The sequence below is a fragment of the Apis mellifera genome, linkage group LG13 (genome assembly GCF_003254395.2).
Source record: "Apis mellifera strain DH4 linkage group LG13, Amel_HAv3.1, whole genome shotgun sequence".
In the NCBI taxonomy this organism is placed as follows: domain Eukaryota; kingdom Metazoa; phylum Arthropoda; class Insecta; order Hymenoptera; family Apidae; genus Apis; species Apis mellifera.
In genome coordinates this window covers 1,016,559-1,040,444 of record NC_037650.1, presented here as the reverse complement: position 1 = coordinate 1,040,444, position 23,886 = coordinate 1,016,559, and the positions used below count along the sequence as shown (strand labels likewise).

At 21.7% G+C, this 23,886-nt stretch overlaps 1 protein-coding gene and 1 pseudogene across 3 annotated transcripts in view; both read right to left on the bottom strand.

Annotated features, from left to right (window-relative positions):
* The window catches only part of LOC102656271, a 38,486-nt gene extending 35,194 nt beyond the window's left edge, over window positions 1-3,292 (bottom strand). Inside the window, exon 1 of one of the 3 annotated variants that reach the window (XM_026444634.1) lies at window positions 2,947-3,292. The gene's annotated coding sequence lies outside the window, so the exon portion shown is untranslated. The remainder of the gene's footprint in view (window positions 1-2,946) is intronic. The other 2 variants (XM_026444636.1, XM_026444635.1) reach the window with 2 other exon arrangements.
* A 4,604-nt stretch (window positions 3,293-7,896) lies between these two features.
* Window positions 7,897-23,886, bottom strand: part of LOC100577892 — a 21,064-nt pseudogene continuing 5,074 nt past the window's right edge.

Here is a 23,886-nt window from a genome sequence, read left to right as displayed (position 1 = left end):
ATTAATAAATATATATTATTTTTATACTATATATAAAAAATATTTTTTTTCTTATAAATAATTTTTTCATAAAAATTATATAAAATCTTTTATGAATGATTGCACATATATCTAATATTTCATTTTATTTCCATAATTGAATTATAATTTGTATCATTAACTAATTATCGATTAAATAATTAAATTTAGCCGATACCTGAAGAAATAGAGAAAATATAAGTATAAAGAAATAAAATACTCTTTGAAGTCGTAACCAAAAATCATCGGACAATGAAAATCTGACAATAAATTGAATTACGTTCATTGTTATACGACTATCGAATAAACACTATAGTTTTAAAGGAATGAAAACATAAAAATCTTTAATAACATTTTTGCATTATTTTTTCATTGTATACTTTGAAATGTTTCGAATGAATGGTAGAAGCTATAATTTAAAAGTTATCTCTATTATAAAAGTGAAATTATTTATTCATCAATATCAATCTTGTCTTTACACATTTTATATTATTTCACAATGAAAATTTTTTAGATTCTATGTATATTTCTAGATAATTTCCTTCAATTTTCTATAACTTAATAGCTGCATTTTACTTTAATAGTTTTGCAACAGGTTGAATATCTCTCTTTTTTTTTTATTTGAAATAACAATTGCATATGTATTGTAGATGATAGAATTTTCATTTTCATTCGAATCGCGGAATAGTCAACGTGAATCAATACAAAAATGTGAGTGAAATGAAATGTAAATGAAATAAATTTTAATTGTTTTATATTCAAATTCATCATTTTTGAAAAATTTACGAAAAATAACATGCTTAAGGAAATTGAAAAGTTTTTCTTAAAAATATTCTTAGGAATACGTAAGTTTAAATTATTATATGTATATTACTTTTTTTCAGCATACTTCATACTTTTGCTAATGAATATATCATAAAAAAATTATTTTTATCAATTATTCTATCATTCGATAATTGAATTCGTTTCAAAATTATAAATTTTTTGAAATTTATTTTATTTACATGTTATTATATTATATAATAATATGCATATGTATATTTTGAAAAAAAATATTATATTAAAAGAAAATATTTTTTGTTATTAATATACTGCATGATACTATTTTTTAATCAACTATAACAGAATATACATTAAATAATTCATAAATATTAGTATCTCGATTTTTATCATCATTATTATCCGTATCAAAACATATTTTACATCAAGGATATTTGAATGATTTTAAGAAGAACATTTTGATATTGTTAGTTCTTTTATAAGTAGAAGATATGTTTTTTTAAATGGAATTATATATTTTTTTTACTGCACCAATTGAGATAATTTTATATTTTTATATTTTCTAAAAGAGAATGAAAAAATCTGTTTGTGTCCAAAATCAATTTAAATTATGTGTGAAAAATCATTTTAAATTGTTCATAAAATTTATCATAAAAGATAAGTAATATGCGAAGCGATATTCTATTATTCATATTCTTTTTATTTTTCACATAATAAATTTTATAAATTTCAAAAATTAAAATAATTTAAACTAATGAGTTTTCGACACGAGTAAATTAATATTTTTTTGTAAAAAATATCAAATTGTACCAAGTACAGTTATCAACTAAAAAAATATACTTATTTAAAAAGCTTTATTATAAATTAATGATTTTTATGTTATTACAACATTAGAGCATGTCCTGAAATCAATACCTGAAAAATTTTTTACTATAAATAATAATGCAATACATAAAATTTAATGATAATAATAAACTATTCTATACAAGCTACTCTATAGTAATGATAGAATAACATGTAAAAAATTATATATAGATTTTTTCATTTAAATCGTTTCATTCAAATATTTGACAAGTTTCAGGATATACATAATCTTAACTTTAATTAATTTTTTTACATGAATATATAAAAGTCAAATTTTATACAGAAAGACTTTAATTTTTTAAATAGAATTACATAATTTTTGTTGTACTAATGGATATAGCTCATTATTTTTTATAAAACTTAATATCTTATTTCTTTGAAAAATTACTGTTATACCTCAATCTATAATCTTGGCTATAGAAAATCAATTCTTAATTTTCTTAAATTTGGAGCAAATAAACTATTATGCAAATTAGCAAATTAGCAAATTTCACTATTCTTAAATATAGCTTTAATATCTCTTATACTTTAACATTAGTATAAGCACTAATAGCAAGATTTAATATACTATTATATTTTGATTTGTATCTAAATCAGAAAATCTTTTTTCATCACACATATGAAGTGCAACCATTATCAAGTGTGAATCTGATTTTTACTTCTGTTATATATCTTTTATTATATATTATATATAATATATTTATATAATTATATATTACATTATATATTCTATTCTATATCTTATGCAAATAAGAATCAATATTATTTTTTTTATAGACATTCATTTTATGATCATATTTTTGATATTTAAAACATTTAACAAACCTCTTATTATTATCTACATATTATTATTTTTATAATCTTTCTTTTGTGATTTAAAATATTGTTTTCCTTTAAGCATTTGATTCAATAACATTTGACTATCTTTCGGTTCATTTTTCCTTGAATCTAAATCTTCTAAAATTTTTATCTTAAGAATATCTATTTGGTAAGTTATCTCTAAATTGCATAGCATACTTAAAACCTAAAAACTTTCTAGAAACTTTATTATTATTATATAATCTTATAACAATTTCTTATTTATTTCAATATCTATCTCATATAATTTATCAATCATTTCAAAAAAAATTATTCATTTGTACTTTTATATCATCACTTTCTTACATTCTATGTAAAACAAAATTTATGAAGTAAAACAACCTTTTTGTAAAGATCTTTTAATTGAAAAATTTCTTTTAACTTTTTATAAATTTCATGAGACATCTGTACGTCTTTTTTACTTGCCTGAGTTCAAAAGATTTATCGCCAACAACAAATCAGCTTTCGGATGGAATCAGCTTCTTGCCAAGTTTTAACATTTTTAAAGAAGCTTCATTTTATAAAATTTGGTTTCGAACATTTACCAAGAACATATTTCCAATTTTTATTTCTCATTAATCATGCTTCCATATAGACTTTCCAGATTTCATAATTATCTTTTGATAATTTAATATTAATGTCTCTATTCTGTGTAATCCTGATGCTGAATCCATTTTTTTTATTATAACAAGCACGTGGCGAAAAAGAAATTTAATCTCACTTTCTTTGAGAGAAAAAAAAAGGAAATTACACAAAATCTTGAGCCTATAATTTGTTATAATTTGTGCACAGAGTATAGGAAATATACACAATATATATATATATGTGTGTATATATATATATATATATATATATATATATATGTGTGTATATATATATATATATATATATATGTGTGTAATTAATCAATTAATGAAAATAACTTTTATTAGAACAAATAACACGCGAAAACATACATGTCGCATCGTCAGCTTATATACATGTAACAGCGCCATCTAGCGTTGTATATAGGGTACATTATAGTCTACATTATAGCGGATTATATTATAGTTTAAGAGTCAATGATTTTTTAATCAAAATCGCCAAAATTGATTTTTATTCATATGATAAGTATGGCATTATAGCCATATATAATAAAGCCTCCTGAATGTCAATGGCGGCGATAGGTGCATTGAACTACGGCAGCCTCCCACGCATTAAATTAATAATTAAAAAAAAAAAAAATAAATCACCAAAGCTCAAAATTTATACATTAGTTAATAATATTAGGAACAACATAAAAAATACATATAACAATATATAATTAGCTAGCTGAAATGTAAATCATTATGCGTCAATTTGTTATATAAAATTATATAAACAATCGTTAAATTTAGTGATACCGTCAAAATTGAAATTTGGATAATTAATAATTACATGATAGTTTAAACAAAAAAAATAATCAGCTGATTATTGTTGAATGAAAGACCGTCAGCTGAACAATCAAAGTTATGGCGCGCTTACGACTGCGGACACATAGCTATAAGAGCCGCGAGCATATTTCATTAAAAGTTTTTTTTAATCGCATAGTCAGTTGATTGTTTTTTTATTTAAATTATTATGTCAAGTATTATGATGCATTATATAACATATATAAAGTTACTCTGCACAACGCGCATTTTATGCACATAGTTTAAGTTTCTTGAATAATAAAATAATATAAATATAAATAAATATATACAATATAAATTAAAAAATAAAAAATTAAAAAAATAAATGGAAAATTCATTTCAATAAAATAAAATAAATATTATAAAATAAAATCAAATTAACTATAATTTCACAGATCAATGCACCAATTGAAAAATTTTTGCCTCTATCTTATTTGCATTTGTACAATGATTTTTTATTTTAATATAAAATTACTGAATCAAAAAGAAATAATTAAAAATCTATATCTTGATTTTATTATATTAACATCATTTTATATGCACTAATAATATGCATTTTTTCTTTTTCATATTATGAAATAATAATATGCATATTTGATATTGATATATTGATAATATTTTTATTCACTAATTTCTTCAAATAAAATTATTTTGATAATCAAATTGTTAATTATAAAGAAAAATTTACTTTTTCTAACTCTTATAATTTGCTTTAATAGATTTCGGCAAACAGATACAATATCATATAATAATTTATATATAAATTTAAATAAAATGTTTATACAATTTATTTATAGATAACCACTTGAGTTAATGCCAACTTCAGCGGTGACTTTTCAACACCATTTGATTTATTGATACCGCAACTTGAACGGTGACAATATTTATTTATATTTGATTTTTTTAGAATATCGGTTCATAAATAGGTTTCTTAGTTCTTACATATAATCTTATTATGAAAGAATAATATATTCTTAAATGGCTAAATTTTTTATCTCAAATTAGACCGAGTTTGCGAGTCGGACATTTTTGTTAGTCTGAGTTTGACAATGGTGGCAATAGAAATATTATTTTCGAAGTTTTTGAGTTTTTTAAGCATGGAATACAATAATGAAATTAGTTCAAATGAAGTTTGATTTTTCGTTATTGAATGACGAAATTATTTCTATTCATAAAGAAATTAACGATAGAGAAAGCAGTGATGAACATAGAGATGAAATAAGAGGTATAAGAAGGCGAAAAACAAGAATAATAGACAATGAATATGAAAACAATAGTTCAAATGAAGATATCGCAGAAGACACAGAAAATGTTATGGATAATATGTACAGAATCGGAAAATATACTGTGAAGAATACAATTTGTATCCAGCGAAAAATCTGCAAGACTGCAATATCTTCGAATATAAATAAACCATTAGATTTTTTTAAAACTATTTTTTATGAAATGAACGAAATAAAACAAACCGATGTAATAATAATATGAGTGATAAAAGGAAATTATTGTTTTTGTATTTGTTAAAGACAAAAATCAAGACTGATTTATACTTAGCGATATAAATATATTATCATTTAAAAAAATAAAAATTCTTGACTTATCAAAAAAATATTTTTTTAAATTTTTTATTTTAATTATACATAGCTAATATACTAAAAGTGATTAATTTCTTGTCAAAATATCGAAAATATTTGAAATGTCGAGCCAATTAAAAAAATATTTAAGAAACATAGTAATACATGGGATTTTTATTTCTTCTATTATCTTGAATATTTTTATTTCATATATTTATTAAAGTATTACAATGAAAATTTGATTAATCAATTCGCAATTATTTAAAGTATCGAACATTCAAAGTTTTTAGAGTATCTGTATTTATCTAGTATTTATATATCTATATATTAGAATATTAATATAATCGAGAATAAAATTGTCGAAAGCTGCAGTATGCAATAACAAAAAATAACTTTTAATAGAATAATTCTCAAGAATTTTATATTCTCCTCAAATATATTTATATTCTTACATAAATCTTGTATCTTCCTTTCGTACTTCTATAATTATTACTTTCTATTAAATTCCTTTCCATCATTTTTTAAAGTAATAATTATTAGATAATTACTGATGCAATAACAATTTAATTATAAATGAATATTCAAAATACTCAAAATAAAAGAAAGCAATTTGTATAAAAAAAATTTTATTTCTACTTATTTTCTTTCGGGCTTCAATTTATCATTATTATTTGTTCAAGTTTAAGTTAATCGAAATTCTATATATCTTGATTTCAATTCAACAATGAATGTTAATCTAAATTAAACGACTTTGAATATTATATAAATATAATATCTGAATTGATGTTATTACTTGAAGGATTATTTACTGTATTATCATTTATGTCATGAGCTGATTCTCGTATTCTAATGCGAATTGTATCATTGTTGAATGTATTGTTTCTAATCCAATTGATCCGACCTAGAAAACTATCGAGAGTCTTGGTTTTTCTTCCAATCATTACTTTTCATGATTCAAAATGCGGCAGCTAAGAGGGAGTTAGAGAGATCAATAGTCGTGTTGGAAGGCGGTTTCAAAGCCATCATGACGTCGCATCGTAACGCGTAGGAATCAAAATATTTGTGTTTGCTTCTGTTGGCACTAGGCGCGCAAGAATGATTTTATTAAGCTGCCATTGCTGTTATATTTTTTTTAGAATCTGGAATTGAAAATCTGGAAAGCGTTGGGGAATTATACTCGCTCATAAATTATTGTTAAACTATTGAAGATTCGAACTATCGAAAATAAAATTTAGACTGTTTGACCGCTTTATAAATCTTGATCTTTAATACTAGATATAAAGGAAGATTAGGATTTAAATTTAAATTTAAATTTACATGAAGTATTATAGTGAAAAAAGCAAAATCTATCGAATTTTCAAAATTATTTTGTTTTTTAATCACTTTTATATCAAATATATTGTAATATTTTGATAATGATAATAGAATAGAAATAAGAAATATATTATTTATAATTAATTTTCATTTAATTATATTATTGTATTTCATTTAATTATATATTGCATTATTGTAATATTGTTATTACAAATTGTCTGTATGCATCGAAAAATCATATGCAAATTGTATCATTTCTGCAATTTTCCTCGAAAAAATAGTGATTGTTTCAATGTAATGATTAAATATAGATTAGTTAGAGTAAGAAGTGGTATACTTAAACAAAAACATTTTGTAAAATGTCTATATATGAAGACTTATCGTATATTATCGGATTTAAATAGTTCATTTTTACCTAAATGATAGAGATCAGAAGTACAAACCATATAGAGAAAATATTATAAATAAAAATTTTATAGAATTAATATATATTCTATTGTTAATATCAATCTACATTAAATCAGTTTCACATATTTAGTCATAAGATATTATACTTCTATTAACGTTATAGATCAATATTAAAGACCTCAACAATTTCAAAGTGATTAGTATATTAAGGAAAAGAATCAGGACTGACTTATCAAGCAAATCAGATCAATCATTTGAATTTCAATAGCTTTTTAAATTTTTAATAATAATTTATTAAAGTACAATTTCCAGACATTGTTTCAAATACTTGATAATAATTATTCGTTGTTAAATTAAATTAATTAATTAAATGTGAAATAAATTTGATATAATTAATCAAATATATTAACATAATTATCATATTAAAAATGAAAAACTTATTTTCTTTCAGAATTAAGGAATAAATGTGCGAAACAATAATTATTGTAAATTAATAATGGCCGAAATGACCAATAATAAATAATATAAATTAACAAAAAAAATCAAAAAAATATTTAGAAGAATATTTGATTAAATATTCACTTTTTTATTAAAGAAAAATAAACAAAATAAGGAATAAATTTCAAAAAGACAAACTATAAAGTAATAATAACTTATTTCAATACTAATATATCTAACATGAAACCATCTATTGTGTGGAATATCAAAGTGAAATATGAAAACGATGTACTTAACATCTGAAATACAGAACATTTTATTACTCTGAATTCAAATGATGATTTGAATAAATTATTTGAATATTTATTTGAATAAATTACCGTCGAAAATCCTGTATGACATAGAGTGAACACACCTAAGATGCTAATCATATATGTTATTGAGCTCTGTATCATGATCAACAATAAAATCTTTTATACTTTTAAGGGTACAAAATACCACATAGAAATATATCTATATATTTTTTTATTAGCAATTAATATATGCAATTAATTTCATGAATAAGAAATTTAAACTTACAAGTCATAAAACAATTCTTGACTGTTGTCTATAAGTATCTGACTACTATAATTACATATAAACATGATCATCATTTGAGAGACAAGAAATATAAAAAAGATGAAAATTTCTAATTGATCCTTTCTAATAAGAATCATATTTACTAGCTGTGAGATATTATACAAGTAATTATAATAAATAAGATGCTAATTTTTTAATGAATTACACGTTTATTTATTATAAATTTATAGCATCTTTTTTTAGTATTTTATAATAAATTCAAAAAAAGTTATGCAAATTATGCAAAACTATTTTTACTTATAGAGGATATCATTTTATGATCTATCCATGCAATTATCTTCTAAATTATGTATTATTACAAAAAGAATATTTTATATAAATCTTGTATTTCAAGGGATTGTCTTATGATGATAAGATTTGTTTAGATTGAGATATTTCTAAATCTAAAAAAATTTTTGTTTTTTTTTTTAAATAAAATTGTATATTTTTATTTAGTCAAGATTATAATTTATTTCAATACAAATTCATTGTTCTAATCAGATGGATTTTTGAAAGTCATTGAAAATTATTTACAAATTGTAATGAATAAATAAAATGATTTATGTATGATTATTTTTTTCATTGTTGAATTAAATCATTAATTATGATGAAATAAAATTTATGAACATAAATATTTTATTAGAGTTATTTTACAATAATTATTTGAATTTTGATTTTTTCTTTTTGAAGTTATATAAAGAAAAAATTTTAGTTCTTCCAAAAAAATTGATCTTCTTGATTACATGAAGTTTGCACATAGAATATCTGCCAAATTAATTATAATATTTTTAAGAAAGTGTAATTATTTAGAAAGAGAATAAATTATTGTATCGATATGTATGACTATTCTTTCGAATATAGAATATAGAGAATAATTTCTAGTTAATGAAAAGTTTTGAATAGCAATGAATAATCTTAAATGAACTTCAAAGATCATCATTAGGATAACGAATTCTTAGATTGCAATCCTTAAAATATATATATATATATATATATATATATATATATATATATATATATATATATAATTTTAACTAAAAATTAATTCAGTCATTTTGAAATTTTGAAATATGATAAATAAATTAATTTAAATTAATAAATTATTTAAATTAAATTATTATTTAAACAAATTTAATGGCCATCAAAAAATGTTTTTCTTGCAATAAAAATTTCATATAAAATATTCTTTTAAATAATAAACAATTTAGAAGATAATGTTTTGGACAGATTAAAATAAGATATCATATACATTATTTGAAAATTATGACAATTGCAAATTTATGTTTACTATTATCGTGTAATACAAAAAAAGGATATTTACTTGATGTAGATTTGCCACTGAAATCACGATTAGAATACTAGGCATCATAAACTGTATTCCTGAATTATTTATTGCATTGATAGTCTTCGCCACATAAAATTCATGAATATATTATTATTATAAACATTATGAAATGAAATTAATTTACTAACTCAATAACTTGGTTATGAAAATCCACTACATGATAAAGCTCCACAAGCTTCGAGTTAATTTGCTTCGATGATAAATTAAATATAGTCAAATATGTAATAATCTTTTGTATTCGATAACTAAAAACACAAAATACTTATAGATAAACATTGCTTAAATTTATTAAAATTTTAAAATTTATTTAAATTTATTTCCTTCAATCCACGATTTATAAAATGTTAATCTAGTGAGTCAATTAAATTTTAAGATTTGTTTTCTAAATACGATAATATTTTTTGAAAAAAATTGAACTTAATTTTTTTTTTTTTTTTTAAAAGTTGAACAAATTAATTTCATATGATACAACATTTTTCTTTGTGAAAATTATTTCGATTTTATAACGAATTATTAATGAAAAATCTGGCATAATCAAAATGTGATAGCGTAAATATTATCTATTGTCATACCGCGCCGCAACGATAATATTAAAATACAAATTATATAAACATTAATCAGAGTTGGACATTAACTAGTTAAAAATCTTGAATAAAATTACTTTAAGTAATTACTTATTAAATACTTAAATAATATTCTATAATATAATATTTAATATATAATATTTATTCTAACTATTATAGTCGATCTACTTTCATATAATTTCGGCCGTTTGGCATTACAATTATTTACAATTACTATTATATTTTGAACAATAAATTATTGAAATAACATTATTCGTAAGTTTATTTGTAATTTTAATTATTAAATTTTGCCTATCACTGACAAACAATGAACGAATTACCGAATTCGGCATATGTTTATTTTCATTGTTTATTTAAGATTGACCAATAATACAATTTCGATACTGTCCAAATACGAAAAATTTGTGATTAGCACTTGTTTTTTATCAATAACTCATTAACGAAATCGAAATAAAAATTTATTAAAAAAAAAAAGTTGCTTGAATTCGTTTCACAATTTCCAATCAAATTTTATCAAAATTCTGGAATATGTATATCACATTAATATATTATATACTAATATATATTACCTAATCTATATTAACTTATCTTGTATATTAATATCTTATAAGTAATGAAGAAAATATAATATTTCATATAATATTGACATAAACTTATGAAGTTATGTAATTGCATTTGGCTAATTATAATCTTATAAATATATATATATCTTATAAGATTACAAATGTTATAATATTATAACATTATATAATGTATATTAAGAAATTCAAATCCAGTTACTATTAATACTTACTATGTAATAAGAATTATATGCGATGAATATGATAACTCACTCAATAATTTTAAAAAACAAGTTTATGTGGTAATTATAAACCGATCATTGATTCCATACATATTATAGATATGAAATTATTGCAAGAAATATATAGTTCAACCATAGTATATCAATATAGATGATTCGACTGTGAAAAAATATTGTAAAATAATGAATAATTCGTGTACGAGATTCGTTCAAAGGGTTTATAAAATCCAATATTATAGGATACAATAGCGATATACTGAAGAATGCAATAACTGCATCCCTAAAATTTGAAATGATCATTCAATAATTTAATTATACGTAATTCGAATATTATTTTTATTATTATGAAATATTATTCTTTGTAAAAAAAAAAAGAACGTTTTTTAGTATTTTTATTATAAAAATATTACGAATAAAGAAATTAAAAAATATCATCAGTTATATATATATATATATATATTAGGTGTACAAATAAATTCCTTTCCTTTTTTTTTTTTACAATCATAACTTCTGATTGAATTAGAATTACTTCCCATTTATGGTGTCATCTGAAAAAGCGTTCTTTTGTTTTTAAGAAGAGTCGTAATGAGCGCTCTAAGTTCTCAATTTCCAATTCTATGCAATAATTATAAGCAATATGGCGTGCAGAAAGCATTACTTTTTGCATTTCAGTTTAAGAAACCAATTATTGAAGCTAAGTGCGGCACTGTATCTTACAGAACATGCAAGAAAAAGTAGTACCAAAGATTTAAAACCAGAAATGTTAATTTAGAAGACAATGATCATTCAGATGCATCAAGAAAGTTTGATAACAGTGAGTTAGAGGAATTGTTCAACGAAAATCCGACCCAAACATAAAAAGAATTGGCAGAAAGATTGGAAATCATTAGACAAACAGTATCTATCCGACTGAAACAATTGGATAATCTTGTATCTGATTTATATAATAATAAAAATCTTGAATTTAGAAAAAAAAGAGGAAAGAATTTATTTGCACATCTAATATATATAATATATATACACTTAATATATAATGTATAAAAAATATATACAATAAAAATATATAAATTACAAATAAATTTACAAATATTTTTTAATACGAAAATAACAATGATGTTAAAAATTGATATAAAAAAATTTATTCAAATTATATATATATTGCTTACAAAAAAAAATATCGATCATATGACAAGAATCATCGATATATTTTTCGTATCTGTGCTTCTATTGAATCTTGTATTATATTTTCCTCCATTTGCATGTAATGAAATAGAAATTTTACCTATATGGAAATAATATAATTGTGGAAAAATATTTTTCCATGAAAATCAATAATTTTAATTTTGACTCACCGTAGGAAAAAATATCATAAAACCTAATAAAAATCGTAATAAAGTTATCATAAGTGAGCAGATTGTAAACGATATTAAAGTACAGCTTTGTAACGTAATTTCAGATCTTAGAAATATTACAATCTAAAAAAATATTCTATTTATTAACTAAGATATGCTTGAGTGCTAGTTTGTTGACATATAAAGTACTATTACTTTAATCGTGTTTTTAAATATATTTTCGGTATCACCTAATCAGTAATTCAAAATATGTATATAAATGATACTATTTATTTTAAATAGTATCATAAATAAAAAACACAAATTGAAGTAAAAAAAAATGATGTAAATATGAAAACAAAATAAAAATTAATTTTAATATGTTCCTCTTATACATATGCAAGATCTGACTGAAAAATCATGTATAAGAAAAAAAAAAAAAGAAATAAAACAAAATTTTGTTCTTAGAAGCTTTTTCGAGAAAATTAAATTTAAAAATTTTTTAAGTCATTCTCAAATATTTTAATTTTTTAATGTGTATTTTTTTTATAAGTGAAATTGACTAACTTTCGATTAGATACAAATAAATTATTAAAGAAAATTATATACATGAAGCAAAAGATGTAAGATAAAAATTTATCATACTATATATATAATATATAATATAATTTAAGATCGTAACATACATATCTATATTATTATTTATATTATTTATATTATTATATAAAATTAAAATAAATATTTTATATTTTTATATCATATATTTCATATAGATATTATTATTTCGGAGAAAAAAATATTATTTTAAATAAATATCTTATAAAATATAAATAAGTACAAATTAAATTACAAAAAAAAATCAATTTTTATTACCTGAAATATTATTTGGCCAAGAAAGAATATTAATAATCATAATCTCTGGATATACACATAAATCGAATTATTATATGGCCATAGTCCTATGATTTTCATTATAGTACGATAGGAATGATAGGATTGATGTTTGTCAAATATATCCATCTTCTTTAGATTCTAAGATATTGTATAAGATTGCCGTATAGAACTCGAAGAATCATATGTTTACACCTCGGCTTCATATATTATTTAATATTTTTCCTTCTTATATTTTTACAGAGTCAGTTATCTATGATATAACAATCTGCTATGTAATAATTGCGGTAAATTACAATCGATCGATTTCTTCATACTCTCTGCAAAAAATTTTTTTCATAATAGATATTTGATTACAAGAAAATTACAATTTTCAAATTTTTTATTTATATTACTAATCTTTGTTGTCTTTCTTTTTTTTCTTTCAATGTTTTATTTATTTTTTCCTCTTTTTTCCCGAGGTGTTAGAGAATAAAAATTTGTTATGACGAATAGTATTTTCTAATTACTTGATATGACAACTTCTTCCTTATTTAAAAAAATAGTTCATATCGTTATTTCATTCAATAATTGAGAAAGAAAGAAATTGAAAGAAATCAATAAATGCGTTTTAAATGAAAATGATAATATAAAATAATATAAAAAAAAGTTATAATGATATGTAATGATATGATAGGTAATTATTGTTTAAAGTAATTTTTATATATTGAAAATAATTATTATTCCATACTATTGATTGAATGCAATGAATTGATTGAAAATCATAAATATTTATTTATTTTTATAATATTTTATTATTTTAATTTTATTTTTCACGAAATTATTCGCAATTATATATATTTTATATATTTCTAATTATATATATTTATATATATATTAGAATGATGTAATGTGAAATATATATGAAATATTTTAATAAAATTCAATACAATAATGATTATACAATATTAAAATGGAGAATGGATCACAAAATAAATATCATAAAATCAATTGAAAATATAAATTATAAACAATGATCAATATAATTTTATTATCAAAATAAATTTATAACTGAAAACAAATATTATATTAGATAATTCGAAGAAATGTATATAAAACTTTTTAAAAATTGCTTCAATAAATAAGCATAAAGCATAAATAATATACTATACAATACAAATCAATTGTGACAAACGCTTCAAATTTCAAAATATATCGTTTTTTAATATTTTTACTTAATTTTCAATTATTCATCAAAAATAGAAATTTTTGCTATTATTGTTTTAATATTTATTCAAATTTCAAATTTATAAAATATATATAATATAGATATATAGAAATATTATATAGAAACAATGCGTTATTATTTATAACAATAGTGAGAGAATTTCTTACTAAATACTGAAAAAAATATTTTCAATTTTCGTGATTTTTTTGAAAATTTTTTGATATTCTTTTAAAAACTCTTCAATATTATTAAATCAAGCAACGATTTTATAATATGATCGTTAAACATGATTTTGTAATTTTTAGAAATTTCATCTTAAGCACATGCAAAGTTTGAAAATTCTTTAATTTGTAAACTGATAATATATCATTATCCATAAAATTGTTACCTAAAGATCGTGAGTCCTGATTATTTTCAATTATACTTTTGGAAATTCCAGGCTGGAAAATCTTATTATCAACTATATTCATGGCCATGAATAATGAGGACGTAGATACTTCCAAGAAACATCGAATGTAATAAAAAGAAGAGAGTTGATCAGAATTGATCAGAGTTGATCATTTCCCAAATCGTAATTCTATACTCTCGATCATCAGTCTTAATTTTCGATAAGTTTAAAAACCTGGAAAAAAGTAAATCGAAGTAAGAATTAGTAATGGTTTGTCCATTCGAATATAGTGAACACTCAGAACGCAACGAACATAATCGAATAGTAGATTCTCGTGGAAACATCTTAATTCGCCTTAGAAATACCTAGAATAAAAAAAAAAACATTCGTTTTATTTTATTTTAAAATATTATACTTTAAAATAATTAAAATATTTCATATTCTATAATTATAATTTAAAATAATTTTAAAAAAATAATTAAAATAATTAGAATTGTGTTAATACAAATATTATAATCTTGTAATCCATTTTATTTTCATTTTAGACTAATCTTTCAAATTAGTATTAAAAGAATCTTAATTGGCATATTACATGCAAGATCAGCCAATTTTGAGAAATTCTTATCGATCAATCACAGAGATACTAATAAATATATTACATTAAGAAAATTTATAGAGAAAATTTTTAATTTAAAAATCTTAAAAATACCTATTGTTAGATCAATAACAGTACAATTCGAAAAACCAAAGAATATTTGTAATTTTTGCATCCATATATAATAACCATAACCGGTATTATTATATTATTTTCTCGTTAATGTAATATTTTACATTTTTTATTCTATAAGAGGAAAAAATCACTGACTTAATTAATATATCGATTTTAAAAAGGACAATGATAAAAAACGAATCATCAAAGTTGAATAAATCGGTGCGAATATTATATATTAATATTTGTCATGATAATTTATAAAAATCTAACTGAATATAATTTTGAGTATTTTGAATTGCACGAAAATATCTCATTAAATACTGTCAAAGGATCGTTCATGTTTAAGATTATAATTATTTGTATCTTGAATGAACTAATCATGATTGGTTTCAACTGTTTACAACTTACCTGATGATTTACTTAAAAGTACAGATGAATTCCTATTTTCTGATTATAGTCTAATTTTTGCAAATAAATTTCTCTGACATCTATCTACAATCTGATCTAGATTTTATTGGATTTTGAACTATGATTCTATCCGAACTCTATTTCAATTCTAATTATGATTTTAAAAAACTGTCGCGAGATTTCGTTCTCTCTTCAATAATTAATCTCTTCTTTAATGGAATAAAAAAATTAAAAAATCTGTATTAAAAAAAAATGCCCGAACTTGAATCCTAACTGTAAATAACCAATTTGTCAGATTTGAGTTCTGTTTATTGTCAGAATAATACATGATCATTAAATGTTGTGTGTCAATGTTAAATAATATTTTAGCGAAATAAATACTATTTCAAATATTATTTAATATCTGTGGAATTTTTTTAAATAAAAAAATATTTTAAATATAAAATTTTTGTAATATTTTATTTTAATTTGATATAGATCTTAATTGAAAAATTAAATCATCTCGCATATAATATAATTTTTTCGATTTATTTTTTAATTAAAATCTAGGCTAAATTTATTAAGACATTGATCTAGAACAAAAATTAAAAATTTTTATCGTTTAAAAAAAAGAAGGAAAAATAAATGAAAGGAAAGAAAAATATTATTATAAATAAATAATTAAAAGAGACAAATTGTAAATAATGATAATAATTTAAAGAAATAATTATTAATATAAAAAATATTTATTGCAAATGGAGAAACTATCTACCTAGTTACTATCATAATTTTCGATACATAATAATATAAAAGAAGGAAACTATCTATATTCATAAATGTATTGAATATGTATTATTTCCAGCAACAATATTATTTAAAAAAAAGAAATTAGCATAAATAAAATATTTCAAAATAAAATCCAAATATTTTAAATATTTAAAAAAAAATACTATTTTTAAATATCATTTTAAAAATTTACTACATCAAATAAATTTGTTTCATTTATTTTCAAAATTATATTTTAAAATAAGTAAAATTATTTAAAAATTATTATTTAAAATAATATTTTAATCAGGCTTTGTACTATGGAATTTAAATGATAGATATCATTGGTACAAATTTCATATCAGTCATATAATTCCCTTTTGTCTTTAACATATCATTGAATCATTGTATATCATTATCACATATTTTGATATATTTTGATGTATTAATATATGTATATATTTGCATAATATGTATACATTAATTTGCATCAAAATTATTTTTCAAAGATTACAAATTTATTTAATTTTCTAATTATTAGCATTTTATAGTATTTTAATTCATATATTTTTAATTTGTTAATGAATTCCACATATCAATACAATTATGAATTATAACATTGACTTAAAATTTAATTCTTATAATAATTTTCTTTTTTAATATTTACTTGATTCACTTTATTTTAAAATCCAATTTATTTATTTAGTTTAAATAAAAAAATAAAAACTCGCCAAAAAATATATTTTAGAATATTGCGATTAACAATATTATGCAACGACTAAGAGTATTTAAGTCTAAGAGCAATTATATGATTGTTTGAAATAATATATATCTAATTATGGCACATTGCATATAAAAAATATTTTAAAATGCTCAAAATTTTGAATTTGAAATCAAGTCAGAATGTTAAAATGTATTGAAACTTCTCGTTGTCATCTCTTCTAAGATACATCATTCTTGCACAAATCTTCTCTATCAAGTTACTAATTATTATACTTATGTTATCTTTGAATTTATAAATATTGAAAAAAATGACAAAAATGATTAATAAGTCAGGTAATTTATATGATTGGAAACGAACATAATAATTGATGTTTAAATTTTGAAGCTAAAAAAAAGAATATCTGTTTGATAAATTAAAATTAATGATATTTATAAATATTATTACATTCGCCTGTTCTTGATAACTTTAATTACTATGTATGCAATTTAATATTAACTTAGGATTATTTTTACAATGATGATTCGTTTATTATAGAATACAATATTTTCGTGGACAGAGGACAATATGTCCGTCTAATTCGCTTTGAAAAAAATTTCGATGTTGTCTTCTCCTGTATCATGATTTATATCGACCATGATATTTCACACTGTAGCTATCATGTTTGTAATATTATTATTTCAAAAAAAGGCGGATAATTTTTCGATAATTTCATTTAACTTCGTTTCGTTTACTATTGGAAAAAGATATTTCTATTTGAAAAAGAGATTTATAAATTTTTATTATAAATCTGTACGATCTTCTGCAAATAACGAATGCCTCAATATTTTATCCTCTTAATCTTAGGGACCACGCCAAAATCCTAAGGAAGGCGCCAGTATATCCGAATATTATCCGTTCTTTCTTTGGATTCATTAAATTTGCATTCCTTCACTTATATCTTTTGCCTTGAGACGGATTCCAAATTTCAATTAAATTTTTCCTCCAAAGTGCATCTCCGATTCACTTGAGAGATTTCTCTTATATTAGAGGAATTTCACTAATCCTTTTAAAATAAAATGAATACCAAGCATATCTCTTTATTACAGAATAATATATATTTTTTTTTATTATCGAATCACGTGTTATGATATTGCGAAAACTTTAAAATTTCTTCTTTTGCGAAAAAATATTTTCTTCTTGAACGAGAACTTTATGAATTCAATTTTTTTTTCTCATTTTCCAATTTCATATTTCACTAATCGATTAATATGAATATATCTTGTTCTCGGCAAATGTTGAATATGATAAATCATATCATTTATTTTACTTGTAATCATATACTGTCTTTCCCAGTCCGATTATAACTTTAAATATTAATATAATTTTAAATATTAATATTAAATTTTCATATTTATTATCATATTTATTATTATATCATTTCATTATATATCTCTAACTAGTAGCAGGCAATACACAAATATGTGATAGTAAAAACCGACCCCTGCATGAAATTGAGTAATTGCCGACAGTTCCTCCTAGTCTTTGCTGGACAGCGATAGGCGTAGTCGGGCACAACTCCGCCCATCGCTGAATAAACGAGCTGTCTCCGTCTCAGAAGGGTAGGTCTTCCTTCGTGTTGCCTAACAACAGGGGGCAAGGTTTTTTCTAGCCCATGAGTGATAAGATATTTACATTGCCTGCTTTCCCTCGTATCTGAAAGTATAACACCAGGCAGGTTAAGTCGATATGGGGGAGGAGTCATTCTCCTCGGAGAATCAATCTCGACTTACTATATTATTTATTCAAATACTCTTCCCCTTTGTTTTTTCACGGTATCATTTGTCTATAGTAGTAACAATATAACACGCAATAATTATGGTAAATTAGAATCAATTCGATCAATTTTATTCATAATCTCTGTAAAGAATTTTCTCATAATAGATTGATTTCAAGAAAATTATAATATTCAATTTTTTTATTTTATTATTTAAATAAATTTAACTATAACCTTTCTTGTCGTTTTTTATTTCTCCTTATTTTTCATTTATTTTTCCTTCCTTTTCCAGATATTAAAGGAATGAAAATTTGTCACAATGAATAATATCTTTCGATTTCCTCACAAGATAACTTGATAGTTATTTCAACAAAACAAATCATAAAAATCAAAACAATACTTGATTCGAATAATTTGATTCGAAAGAATGTAAAAGATTTGCACAATGTAATATAATAATTATTATTAATATAATATAATATATGATATATATTATTATTATTGTTTAAAGTAATTTTTATATATTGAACGTTGTGTTTATATATTTTAAACTTCATATTGTTTATAAAACGCAATTATTAATAGTTGAAGGATTAATTTTATTATTTTTAACTTGATTTTTCACAAAATTGTTTCTAATTGTATTTTATATGAAACATATATAAAATATTTTGATAAAATCCAATTTAATTTTTTTATATAATACATATAAAAATATATATAAAATGATACAATATTAGAATTGAAAATTGATTGTAAATTGATTGTTATAAAATATATATTATAAATTTATTATAAATAAATATATTATAAATATATTATAAATTTATAACGAAAAATAAATAAATTTATACAAAATAATTCAAAGTAATGTTTATAAAACTTTTAAAACTCTTTCAACAAACTACGAAATGGAAAAATAATATAAAATAAAATAAATAATATAAAAATAAAATATAATATAATATAATATAAAATGGAATCAATTGCATCAAACTGGAAAGAATTAAATATTTATTGTATTTTTTAATATTTTTAATTAGTTTTTAATTATTTAAACAAATATAATCTAGAAATATTAAATAGAAACGAAAAAAATTTTAAGAATTTATTTTTGATTCTTAAATACTTAAAAAAATTTGTCAGTTTTCTAAATTTTTTGAATTTCTCTAAAAAATTCTTTAATATTATTAAATCAAGCGATTTTGTAATGCGATTCCTGTCAAAATATGATTCTTGGAATTCTATAATTTTTAAAAATTTGATCTTAAACATGTAAATTGTTGGAAAATTCTTTAATTTATAGATGAATAATATAAAATCATATACATCCAACGAGAACCCTAAAAGCATAGAATCTGTGGAGACTACAGCAAAGAAAATATCTGTTTGAAAGCCATAAAGTTTAATTGCGAAATGCGGCAATGAAGACCTTAACAGCAAATCTGGAAAGAGCATGCCAGCATTGCTAATTCGATCTTTTCACAGTAAGTCTTTTTCTTATCTTAATTCTTTTGTACAATAATGACTCATTTTAAAACATTAATAATCAAAATTTTCAAAAATTCGTGTTTTTATTCGATTTGAAAATCGCTCTCTTTGAGAAAACGAATGAAGATTTATTTAATAAATTTAATTAAGTCCAAGCAGTAAATAAATAGACAAATTAGATTTAATTGTTTAAAGAAATGCAAGTCAAAGTCTTTTGAGAGTACGTATTTCGATGTGATATAATCACATAGGCAGCTTTAAAAATTCAGAATAGATTAAAGATCTCATCAATAATGATATTTTATCTGTGTAATTCACAATTTGCATCGGTTCTAATTCTTCTTTCAAGCGTTCATAATAAATTCGAAAGATGTATTTTCTCATGACGTAAAAGATGCTTAAACCCATAAACGATGAATTTATCGTTTAATTTGCGCCATCAAGAGAAGCAGAAGATTCACAGGAATGCGACAAATCGATTAATTTTTTGCGAAAACAACATATCATAATGATCATGCGAAACGCTTTGGTTAATCGTTTTATCTCCAATTACCAGCTTTCATGGATTTAATGATTCAAGCGCAGTCTCGATCAAAAATTTATAAAACTATTCGCATTAGATAATATAATTAAAACATTTGATGTTGGAAGTTAAACTTGCATCAAATTTTCAAGTTGAATATTAACAAATTGCAAGTGATTTCAAGAAATTGATAGACAAGATGTCAATTTGTAGCATATCCAACCAATCGTTCAGAGTGACTTTTTATCTTATTCGAGTTTGATCATCTTGTATTGTATCGTGTTTGTAGATGAAAAATAACAACATAGGATCGTAAATAATCGTTCTTAATTATTTATTCTTATTATAAATAATAAAAAATAATATGATCTTCCAATAGATGGCTGGCAAAGATTGACTTGAAATATTTCTTCTGACTTGATATTTGATCCTGATAAATTCTTCTTTCGAAAAAGGTTTCGATGCATATACATTTCATAAAAGATATCATTCTTTATCATATTATTAATCTTTAAATGTTCATTCCAATTTGTTATCATATTTTAAAATTTATATATACTAATTTTATATGCTATTGTTTTGATATAATAATATATTCGCTTCTATCATAAATACTGATGTGAAATTTAATTTATGTAATCTATTATCAAGTTTATTTCTCTTGATTATTAATCTGAATACACACTTTTTAAATTATTTTTTATTTGCATATAATCCACTGATTATACGACATATAATATCTTGGAACATCTTACATGTTAAATAGTTCAATAGAACCCAAATGTTTAGGATTTTTTTCATTTTCGTTCTTTTGAGCTACCAAAGATTGTTGTTGATGTTTTTTTCAGTACAAATCCAATGTTCGAGTTTTTTTACAGAAATAATATGTTACTTTTTTTGTTATTGTTTTTCAGAACCATGGAAATCACGAAAATCATGAAAAACATGAGAATCAGAATGATAATATAAGTTTTTTCTATCTCTTTATGGGATATATTAGATGATTTGTTAATCATTCAATAATCTATTTTATTCGTGATTCAATATACTAAACAATGCGAACATTATCATGTTTTGCTTTTAAATTCGACAAAATTTTTGATATAATAAAAGAATCTTTTTGTTCCATATTTATATCCTTAAGTCGTTATATCAGCGATATTATTTTTGAAAATAATTTTTGAAATATGGTCTGCGATGGATTCTTTCGGATCCATTTTTGCATTTATAAATTGATTCAAAAGTATTTGCATTAATTAATGACTTTTTTCAGTATATATTACACGTAATTTAGCTCACATGCAGCAGTAGAACAATTTCAGTTGATTTAATTCAAGACTCTTCATCAGAAAAGTTTCAGCATCCTTTTGAATCCATGATGCAACATCTGCTTCATTTTCAGATCTAAAAATAGAATCATCAATGTACTTTTTCAGTTTGTTCTCTATTCACTTATTATTTGAGAAATATAAACAGCTTATTCGAAGAAATTTTTCGTATAAAAAAACTCTTTTTATTCTTACCGTGTGCGGATTTCTATTAAGCCTAAACAAAGGATAGTGTTATCTGAGAAGACTTTGTCTTTGAGAATTTAATCGACACTTGTACATTCTTGACGTACTTCACGCTAGCTGAACCAATCCTAACAGTTATATATTCCAGACGGTGATTCAAAACGGTTGATTCAAAAACAAATAACATTGTTCTTCGAGGAATCTGTAAGAGATGCGACAATTTGTTCTTATTTATTATGAGATCTTTGTATATATTCGTATTTATATTGTTATTATTTGTTATTGGCTCACTGAGAAACTGTGACTTTCTTAATTGAAGATTTTTCTGAGGACACAAGCTTCATTTGCAAATATAATAGAGTTCTATATCCGAACTAATAGGCAGATAAAAGTGGCAGACAATAATGAAATTTTCGGATAAAGGAAAAATTATTTTCTTTTGCATTAATTATTCAAATTTATTTATTTAAGTAGAAATGAACAAAATTAATAGTTTCTTTTAACATCTAAGATATATAATATCTTTTTAGCCACTAAGTCACAAATTTTTTATTATAAGCAGGTGCGTAGAATTACATTCCCATTGCGCCTCCATCATCGAATTCTATATATAATTTTAAATATCTGTATTATGTTTTTTAATATCTGTAATTGTAGATTTTCCAACATCATATATTCTTGCTAATTTCGTTGCACTTCACCACTTTCAAGATCTTTAATTATTTTGAATTTCTTTTCAATAGTTAAAACTATATGTTTTTGTTTACTTGCCATTGTGATATCGTTCTCTACTTCAGATTGAATTACATTTGTAATTACAAAATGATTACATTTAACTAGTCAAACACAGGAAGTATTCATTAAATCTAAATATATCATATTTACATTGTAATCTAACTATGTTATATATAAACATCGCTACAAAATGTATGGATAATAGATAACATACGGATAATAGAACGTCTGTATATTAGGGTATTTGGATAATGGAAGTACGGATATGAGAGTTTATTGTACAACGATTCAACGATATTGAATATCATGGAATTTATTTAATATAAATTTTTGTTAAATAATAAATTATATTAAATATAACTTATTGCATTAGAATTAATTTAGAATATTATATAATTAAATTATTATTATATTATATAATAATATAATAATTAA